Consider the following 11,060-nt stretch of genomic DNA (forward strand, 5'->3'; position numbering starts at 1 on the left):
CTTTAAACAATGAATTGGTGACCAGCTGTGAAGGAAATAAGAATCACTCTTTAAACATTTACCCAAAACCTGATTTGAAATCAGTTTTCCATTTGCTTTTCAATGTTCTGAAAAACTTCAACAAAGAAAATACTGACAACTCTTCCAGTCATTGTTGAGGACTGATCTGTTATTCCTCTCCCTGTAACGTTTCTTCCCACAGGGTCCCTTGCTGGATACCTCCATGGCCTTTTTGCATTTCCACTGTCCTACAGTATTTGAGGAGAGACAATGGTTGACCTCATCCTTGCATAGGTTGTGCTCTGTTGAACTCTGCTGTGGTGAAAAATCAACAGTTAAACGCATTTACAAAATTCTAATAGTGCTGCTCCTTTTCCCAGGATCAAAGGAATGAGCCTCATTCATAGTAAAATAAAAAACAGGGGGGTGGGGAAATCTTAATTTCTTAGCTATTTCTTTCCTTTCTAGATGAGGGCTGCATTCCTCCCATACACCAGCACCAGATATCTGTCTTCATAGAATCATAGGATGGTTTGTGTTGGAAGGGACTTTAAAAATCATTTATTTCCACCCCTCTGCTATGGGCAGGGGCGCCTTCCACTAGACAAAGATCCTCAAAGCTCTATATAACCTGGCCATGAACACTTCCAGGAATCCACAACTTCTCTGAGCAACCTGGTCCACTATCTCACTGCCCTCACAGCAAAGAATTTCTTCTGCCTATCTAGTCTAAATCTATCCTCTTTCATTTTAAAACTATTCTCCCTTGTCCTGCTTCTACATGCTCCCACAAAAAGTCCCTCTCCAGCTTTCCTGTAGGCGCCCTTTAGGTACTGGAGGGCTGCTATAAAGTCTCCCCAGAGCCTTCTCTTCTCCAAGCTGAACAACCCCAACACTCTCAGCCTGTCTTCATAGCAGAGGTGCTCCAGCCCTTTGACCATCTTTGTGGCCCTCTGTTGCTGCACAACCTAGCTATCAGGCTGCAACAAGGCTTTACTATAAGTCAGATTGTACCATCAGTGCTCTTTCACCTTCCTCCCAAGGACAAACCACACTGCTCCTCCTCCATCCAGCCACCTCTCCCACAATTCTCAGGGCTTAATATTTAACCAGGTGGCAGGAATGAGCTACACCTGCACATCATCCATGTCAATCAACCCACTGCCTTCGAGGCAAGGCCACAGCTGCATATTATCAATGCTGATCAACCCACTGCCTTCATTCCTCTATAGACCTCATCTGGACACACTCCAACAGGTCCATGTCCTTTTTATGTTAAGGGCCCCAGAGCTAAATGCAGTACTCCAGTTGGGATCTTACAAGAGTGGAGCAGAGGAGGAAAATCACCTCCCTCAACCTGCTGGCCACGCTTCTTTTGATGCAGCCCAGGATATAGTTGGCTTTCTGGGCTGCAGGTGTCATTGTCAGTCTATGTTGAGCTTTTCATCCACCAGCACCTCCAAGTCCTCCTCAGGGCTCCTCTCCACCCAGCCTCTACTGATACTGGGGTTTGTCCCAACCCACTTGCAGTACCTTGCACTTGGCCTTGTTGAACTTCATGAGGTTCCCATGGGTCCACATGTCAAGCCTGTCAAGGTCCCGCTGGACAGCATCCCTTCCCTCCAGCATGTCAACTGCACCTCACAGCTTGGTACTGTCCGCAAACTTGCTAAGGATCCACTCAATCCCACTGTCCATGTCGCCAGCAAAGATGTTGGACAGCACTGGACCCAGTACAGACCCCTGAGGAACACCACTCATCACTAGTCTCCACTTGGACATTGAGCCTTTGACCTAAACATTTTGAGTGTGGCCCTCCAGCCAATTCCTTAACCACTGAGTGATCCACCTACCAAATCCATGTCTTTCCAGTTTAGAGACAAGGATGTTATGTGGATGCTACATCTTTCACGCTACCAATATATTTCTCTTCTGTGGAAAAGTCTTCACAATAGGCAGGACTGGTATAGCACTTCCAAGTGAAAGGCTTTTGATATTTTACTAATCCAAATATTTCAGATTAAAAAGTATATAGAAAAATCCAGATCCTTCCAGCTGCCCTTAAAATGTCCAGCCAAGTTATTGTGTAGCTGTGCAATCACCCCTTCAGTCTAAACAAGCCACCTCCAAAGCGGAGGAGGATCAGGAATTCCTTTCCAAAGGTACAATCTAACTAATGTGCTGGGCAAGTCTGGTGCAGTCAGTTATCTGCTATCAACTATTTGGCAACTTACTGTTTACACAGTATAGTCTGGTTTCTGCTTGGAGACAATAGCTACTGTAGTCAGACTATGTACTCTGTAAATAGAAACAAAATTCCCCAAGGGGACCAAGGCAGTGCCAACACCTTGCTTTTAAATATTTGATTAAATTAACCAGTTCCTACTGTCTGGTGTTTAATTTGTTTTATACTAATCCCCTTAAATAATTCAGTCTTCCTCACACAGACAGCTGACTATGACCATGCGCAAACCTGTTGCATGAAGTGAAATAACGCCTTAAGACTAATAATTGATAAGGTATCAGGAAGAGTATTATCAGCTGGCAGTCTGGCAGTTTCATTAATCTACACGGTACACAGATTTTTATTACCTTCACTTCTTGGAGTTTCCATTCAAAAACTCATTAGGCCTATAAGCATGGCGTACCTGAGAGTCCAGCCCATTTACAGCTGATGAAATAGAATTCCCTGTTTTCCAGGTTTCTTTTTGTTGTGGGGAAATAACTGATTTAAGCCCACCCTGATAACTCCATAAACATGTTCCTGTCTTGTACTAACACCCAGATATCTGAAGATAATTCAGCCTCTCCTTTACTGAATATTGCCTATAAGTTTTACATAAAAGCATCTGTCTTTCAAAGTGGCTCAACTTTACCTCACGATATTTTGCCACGTAACTAGGAAAAAGTGGGCCAATTGGTAGGACTGTTAACTGCCTGAGTAACTGTGAAAAATAACCATCTAGGTCATTCAAGTGAACGCGATGACACCTATGGGAGTTTTCAAATATTCCTGGGAGTCTATTTCAGTTTATTTCAATGGGGGATTAAAGCAATTCCAACCAGGTCCACCTTTAGAAGTCATTGGAGATGGCAGGGAGACTTTTAAGTCTTTCAGGAAAGTAAGGAGGCAGTTCAGAGTTATGGGGTCAAAAGCAGTTAAAGGGGTTTTAGTTCAAATGACCTTGATTTAAATAGTTAACTGTGCTCACACTGGCAAATTTTAAGGCTATTCAGTTTCTGGATTGGCACTGAGCACTTAAGACATCTCTTAGTCATCATTTCAGTTGTATGGTGCAGACTCAGCCATTAACAAAACACCAGCCCTGGTGATTCATGGCTGGGACTTTTATGGCCACATGAGGAGGAAAAAGTATGCAAAACTGTAGACATATCCTGGACCACAGTTCTACAGAAAGGTAAAGGACGCAAGGTACTCCACAGGCATGGTAGCAAAGGATCTAAATGCCTCTGATCTTACTGTGACTAGCACCATCACATGCAGCAACACTTTCTGTAGAACACACCAATTCCAGGAGCATAAGCTCAAAGTGGAGCAGCACACTACTGCATTACACCAGCGGGATTTTCTTTCTTTATTTGCTTCCTGCTGTTTTTCTTGCTGCTTTTCCCTATTAGCCTCGTTGCTCTGCTCTGTTAAGTTCTGCATTCCTGTCAAGTTTCTGTCTCTGCTAACTCTCTTAGTAATGACAAGACTGTGAGATTTTCATTACCCCCAGACTTGAAAATGCAACACGCAAGAGATGTGAGGAGAAAAAACAGTAAAGATCTAAATTAACACAGAATGAGGAAAATTGTGACCAAAAAAAAAGGGCTAGGAAACAAACAGACAAAAACAATGTGTGCTCATGATTCCTTTTCATTGAGAAGCTAAGTACATTTTTCCAGACGAGGAATTGCTCCAATTTAGAAGATGAACAAACTCAACCCAATGACCTTCAGCAAGGTCCTTCAAGGGGTACTGAAATCCCATTCTTCCCTTCATTGTCCATTTGATGGACATCTAGGCCACATTTTAACAGAACAGATAGGCAAAGAAAAATTTTAGTATTTTATACAATTTTAAGAACAAATAATGCCAAACCACATATGGATAGGCCCAATCCCTAAGCTGGGCTACAGCTATTTAAATATTCAGGGAGGTTGGACCCAGAATTTTGTGTCTGCCTTACTATAACAAAGGCCTCAGCTTTGAAAAACACATTTGAAGAATTCAAAACAGACTTAATTCATGGTTATGTAACTAAACTATTTTGCTTTTAATTATGCGTTAAAACTTTATCATGAAGAATTCGAATTTTTGTTAGGCAGTTTTTCATTTTGTTGCCTGATTAACACAGAAGAAGAAGGGGAATTGTGGGCAAGCAAGTTAACTAGCCTGCTTTTGTTAAAAAGCTAAGCATGTAAATAGTTTATAGCTTTAATTTTTATGTTATATTCATTCAGGTTTTCTGTCAACTTACTCATGTCACTAATGTCGCTAACAGACATAATTCAGTTACCTGGTCATGACTAATTTGCAAACCCAGGAAAAAAACAAAACATTTTCACCTTTTAAATTTGAATCATAAATATTACATTATGATTATCACATTACATGTGAAGTTAAAAAATAAAAAATTATCAGATGGAAGTCAAGAGACTAAAGGTCAATAATTGAAGAAGAAATTAAGAAATATGCCAAAGTCTGAGCAGAAGTTAAGGCCTATACTGCATAACCTGTTTTCAACCCTGCCTCATGAGGCAAGAGGCTGAAATAGTCCCTGAAGTCATACAAAAAGTGACAAGATATTACGTGGGAGTCAGCAAGGGAAGGCATGATAAGATCCAAAGTCATAGTCACAGTCAACATTTAACAACGCTTGTTTTCCTTCATAAAGCATAGACTGAAAAGTTGTGAGAAAAATGTCTCTGTCAAGAAGGAAACATTGATTGTTGTCAATAAACTAGAATGTCACCCAAGCACTGCCCACATTGCTTATATAACCTGTGTACAACACATTGCCATGTCTTTTCTGCCCATGTGCATACTTTGGCCTGCAGACTTGTTTTTTCCCACTGTGTTTGACACTGATCTTCAAAGGACTCCATTTCTCAACAATATATATGAAGGGATTTGACCTCCTGGGACAAGCCACATCAAAATAAACAAAAAAGCAGAAGCTGAACTTTGAAATTATCAACATACAAGCATGAGCATGAAGCCAAACACCGTCAGCCCTCAGTAATACCCATAAAGGCTATAGACAGTTACACCCAGAAAGGAATGAGATAAAGGTAATGGTTTCCTAACCCTGACAGAAGAGTGACCTATCAATTAAGAAGAGTCCAGTACAGGCTGCTCTAAACTAGCAAGCTTGGTTTCATAGGCCACAAACAGAATTTCTGCAGGTATAGAGTGATAAAGTACTTTAAAGGCATTGAAATGTTTGGGTTATGATTTTGTATTCACTTGCTCTTTTGAAATCTCATTAGCAATGTTGAATGGCTATCAAAAAAATGTGAAAGCCTCTCCTGCATGTTCTCTTGCTGTTTCAATAAAGAAATTCTGCATAGGTTTACTAACGTTCATGGTAACTTAAAAATGTTTTCTATAATCAAGCTTTTTGCATGAAAAATTGTGTTTTAAATTTTGACCGCTAAGATACCACATATGCATTCTTATCTAATAAAGACAAGCAACATGATGTGATTTATTCAATCAGTCCATCTCTGACAGTACACTTTAATTTGAATTTGACTTCCAAAACCTGCTTTTGGACAGGCCACAAGCAGAAAAAGTAACTGTGTTCCTCAGGAACCGAGTATTTTTCAAGTTACGGCTCAGCATCTAATCAAGGCATAATTAATAAACTAAAAATTACATCAAGAAAAAGACATTATTTTCAGAAAACTTCAAGGTGACAAACTCATCCTAAAAGGATCCATCCTGTATAGCAACAGAATCCTGTGTGGACCTCAGATGTGTCCAGATACAGCTATACATAGTTCGAGGAAAAAATAGGAAGTTATGTTAGATCTAATTTAAAGTAGTGCATAATGTCAAACAGACGAGCATTCAATTTCTATGCTATAGGCAAGACTTAAAGAAAAGGACGCTATTAAATTGTCTGTGCTCAACACAGACTTGATTTCCTCCCAATATTTGTTGTCATCGTGAAATCTAAAAACGAAGACGAAGCTTGAACAGGTTTGATAACATGGAATCCTCAAGGACATTTCAGCCTTCAACAGACAAGGTCAGAATAAGTCAAACCAAACTTCTGCTGCCAAAGCTTGAATTCAATGCATATTGATCCTCAAAATATAACACACATACAAGCTGTTCATGTGAATTCAGGCAGTAACGGCTGTACACCTTATCAAAAGCCGCCTTTTGAAGACTCCAGTTGGTGCTCTGCTTCTGCTCATTAGCTGGGGGCAGGAGGAAACATTTTCTGAATGGCAAGTATGTTGCGCAAAAGATCAGGCTAGGAGAATGAAGAAAGACTAATGCTGCTATGTCCACTAAATAAAACCAAAATGTGCTAATTGGTTTTGTCAGAAGACAGAAGCAGGTGCTCTCTTCAGGGCTTTAACAAAGACCTGAACACTCTGGCTGATTATGGGTATGATCTCCAGCGGCAACAAATTATCAGGCTACACAAGGGGCTGCAAAAGGAATACTCAGTGCTCATTGTTATAATATGTGCAGAAAATACATGAACATGCTCTAAATAGAAAATTATTAGATTCATTATGGATATTTTTTTTTATGGTGCTGTTCACTACAATATCTGAACGCTTAAGAAAAACAGAATTTATCTTCACATTTCTACTGCCAGGAAGAGGGAGGAGAGATGAAGTTTGAAAGGCAGCAGGGTTCAACCCAATTTAGAGATCGGCAAGCAAAACATTTACAGGACTGCTACCCAGAGATGAGTACTATCTGGTTTTCGAGTACTTCTCATTCTTATAGCTATTTCTGTGCCCAAGTCTCAGTTTCCGATGGATTCAGTAGCAGCTGTGTATGTTTAGCACTTTCTTTGAAACTCTGGCTTATAGTTAACAGGAGTAAGTTAACTTGTCATGACAGAGAGAATTCTCCTACACAGGAGCCAACTGCTTTAATCTAGCAATATTCTTTTTATTCCTTTGAGCCCTTCCCTCATTCTCCAAATGTCTTCCACATTCAATGTAAACAACACTGAATTTCTGCAGCAATCAATGAAGCCTAGTCCATTTATAAAGTTGATACATTATCAATTATAATTATAAATAGCAATCAAAATCTTCTTCCTTTATGTGTTTCATAATGGTGTACAGAAATGAAAGGGTAAGGCACCTTTACGTTGCAGCAGCTGTCCTTCCATAGAGCCATCCACACAACACACTGAATGAGGTAGAGCTTAACAGAAAAAAAAGTATATTATCACATAATTAAAAGTGAGATAATATGAACAAATTCAAGTTAAGATGGTGGTTCATAACATTTAAAAGCACAAACTGTTATGTGGCAACACAGTGACATTGAATCATCAGCAGTGCTTTTATTTTTAATGGCATAAATCTCCATCTTTGAGCAAACAGCCTGAGCTGGCAAATGCCTCTGAATTGAGGCAGACCTTGTAGTTCTAACTGTAAGGGAAAAGTAGGAAAACATGTTTTAACAATGACCTACTCATACACTTGCGGATAGCATGTCAGGGCCTTGAGTGCACTCACCCCTTTCTAGAAGCATTGCTGGCTATGCAAGGCCAGCTTGCTGATAAAAGCATTATGAGGAAAAAGACCTCAGCTTCCCCCTTCCTTTGGGAGCTGCTGGCCACCACTGGCCTCCACCTGGGCTACATCACAACTCTGTGGTAGTTGTGCCTGTGCCTGGTCATATAGCCCATTGACCAGGACCCCTGATCCTGACCCATGGTCTGGGCACCCTGGGACCTCATCACTCTGTATTTACCCTTAATCTGGACCATCTCTGACTTTATTTCTGCCAGAACAGCTCTGCTGTTTGAGAATTGTGGGACTACACCCCACTGGGGAGGGCATGGCTTTGCCAGGCAGGCATGGACCCACCACCACAATCCCTGCCCTTGTGGAGCAGACCACATCGCCCTGACAGAAAGCGTCTCAGACACTTTGCTCTTTGGTGTGGTCACAAGAAGATAAAAGACCCAGTCCAGCCATTTTTTTAATCAAACTTCTCTTCCTAAATGTTTACATCTTCTGGCTTTTGATCCCTTTGTTTCAGGATCATACATTGTCTAGATGAAAGGAGAAGAGCAGGAAGGTGAGAGGGGCTCACTAGCAGCACAGGAGAGACAAGCTCTCCATTTGGTACCAGTACACCATTCAGCTCAAACTCCTGCCAAGACCCATCAGATGGGAGTAAGTGTAGCTTTCCCTCTGTAGTCCATTGCTGATGCACTCTTGGTTTCTCTTCTTAAGTTGCACTTGTACAGTTCATGTTATGTTAGGAGCTATTAGGGAATTCAACATTGCAATAAAAGGCTATTAAACTGGAGAAAGCTTCTTCTGAGTGTGTGAAGACACAATTTAGCCAAATTTGGGGAATAGTGTAAAAATATAAGAAACACCTGAGAAATCCATAAACATTTTGCAACAAAAATGTTTAGAAGATACAGGGGTATGATGCCCATTAACTGCCATCCTCAGTTGTGCTGCCATTTCTACTATGGACTTAGGAAAAGCCCACATTTTGGGAATAAAAACTCATCCAAATCCTTACAAATGGGAAACAGCAGACAGTAAATCAGCCTCCTTTCTTTATTAATGAGTTTTAATATAATCTGTGACTATTGAACTAGAACTATTTCTAAAATAAACTCATTTCTCACAGGTTTCTTTCGTTGTCTGCTAGTGTATCCCTTCATTGTTACCTTTTCATGCATTTAAAGTAGGCTACCTGCATAAGAGACGTGTTAGAGACATGTATTTGTTGGGAAACACATTAAAGTCACCATCATCATTCTTTGCCCAGCAGTCAACTGTTTGAGGCATTTCAGTTTTGACCCCATTCTGACTGTAGAACTGTATCACAGGTTAGAAAATACTCTCACCAAGTTTCTTTGGATCAGTGATTTTTGAAAACTGTTGTGTGTTAACAAATAAAATTAGATGCTTTCCTTATTTAGTTACATTATAATTCTCATTCAAATCCCAGAAGAATCCTTGCTCCCCCGTGATTTTGATGGCAGCCACAGAAAATGAAGACAAGAGAATTCAATGTATATTTTCTCACAATCCAGAAGCTGGAGGGCATCCAGTGACATTTTCAGGTACCAAATTTAAAACCACATTACGTAATAAACTGTCCAACTCATTGACACAGTAAGCTGTTGAGACCAAAAGTCTGAAGGAGTTCAAAAAAGAACTGGACAAAAATCACAGAAGACAGGTCCACTAGAGGCTTTTAAACACAATGGACAAATAACAGCCTCTGGCTCAGAAAGTTTGCCCCATTAAATGCCTTAAACTGGGAGGTTTCAAAGGAGGGTTATTCTGCGTTTGCCCTGATTCTTGTTCTCCCTCTAAGCACCATCTATCAGCTACCATCAAAACAGGAGACAGCAAGCTAAACAGACCTTTGGTTTCAGCTTATATGACATGCTGCTTGGGAAGAAAAAATCCTTGAAATTGAGTGCATTTTTCCCCATTTAATGGTGTATTTTAGTTATTTTAAAGTCTTTAGGATCGATTGGGGGTAAAAACTAAAGAAGGAAAACCCAAAAAGAAATAGTAAGTTTAATCAGTAAATACATATTAATAAATACAATATTATTAAATTGAATATATTGCTACTGCTTGAAGAAAGCACCAAAATTAAATGGCAAAGATAGATCAGGCCAATGTTAGATATGCATAAAACTGTCAACTATCGTTACACCTGTAACAGAGGATGAGACTATTAATCATTTTGTAGCAATACTGAATTCACTGCCCACAGCAAAAGGCAATGTTCCAATCAGCTTTGTGCTCTTGTAATAATAATAATCTCAATGCACTTTGTTTTGAGGATCCCAAAGCTCCTTGAGGATGCTTTCTTCTCAAGTCCTTCCTCATAAATATTTGAATAGCTTTTTATTATTTTTACGACAAGAGACAGGAACTCTAAGGGATTTGATCACATTTACAGAAGTTTATCCTTCATGAAGTGACAACTACACTCACATTCATGAGACAACACTTCATTTCTAGGCCTTATTCCACTGAAAACACTGCAACACTTTACAAAAGAAGATACCTTGATCATACATGTCAAAAACTCAGTCTCACACTCTCTGGAACCATTGCAACTCATAAAGCACAGGCCAGATCATCACATAGTACAGATTTGCACAAATCCATTTATATTGGTTGGAACTGTGACAAACACACCGGTACAAGATCTCCAAATTTGCATATGATACAATTATAGAAAACGTTCAGGTTACATTGTCATTTTCTGTTTCTACCTCTCATCAATATTTACACTGTCATTGGCATTTTAGGGTCTAAGAGTTGTGGCAGTTTTTCTTTAATTACATATTAAGACGTTACATGAATAATGAGGTTTCTATGTACTTCTGGCACACTTCTGCCTGGATAAAATAAAAAACCAAATAAAAGTAAAGCTAACATTAGTAATAAATTAAATGACCATATATGCTTTTGAAACCATCTAACATCCTGAGCCCCTGAACTTCCGACTGTTTTAACTAAAGGTCTCAACTTTCACTAACAGGTCTTGAACTTCTCAATCTGTAGCACCACAAAGTTCTACCTGCAGGAGAAGATGCACGGTCATACCCATTTGAAAGCAGCAGAGGCACCAGGAATGCCGTGGGCTCCCTGGGGTGGGTCATTGCAGCCAGGGCCTGCCCCATCTCCCCAACCAGGAGCAGGGCAGCTGGGGGGCACTGGGGCAGCCCCAGCCCTGGGCACCTCCCTGGGGATGTGGACAGGCTGAGGCCGGGCTGGGACTTGGGCCTACTGATGGGCCCATCTCAGCAGAGCCCATGGCCGGGTCTCCAGCTGCCCACAGCCCTGCCCTGTCA

This window comes from Falco rusticolus, chromosome 3, assembly GCF_015220075.1.
Source record: "Falco rusticolus isolate bFalRus1 chromosome 3, bFalRus1.pri, whole genome shotgun sequence".
NCBI classification, from domain to species: Eukaryota; Metazoa; Chordata; class Aves; order Falconiformes; family Falconidae; genus Falco; species Falco rusticolus.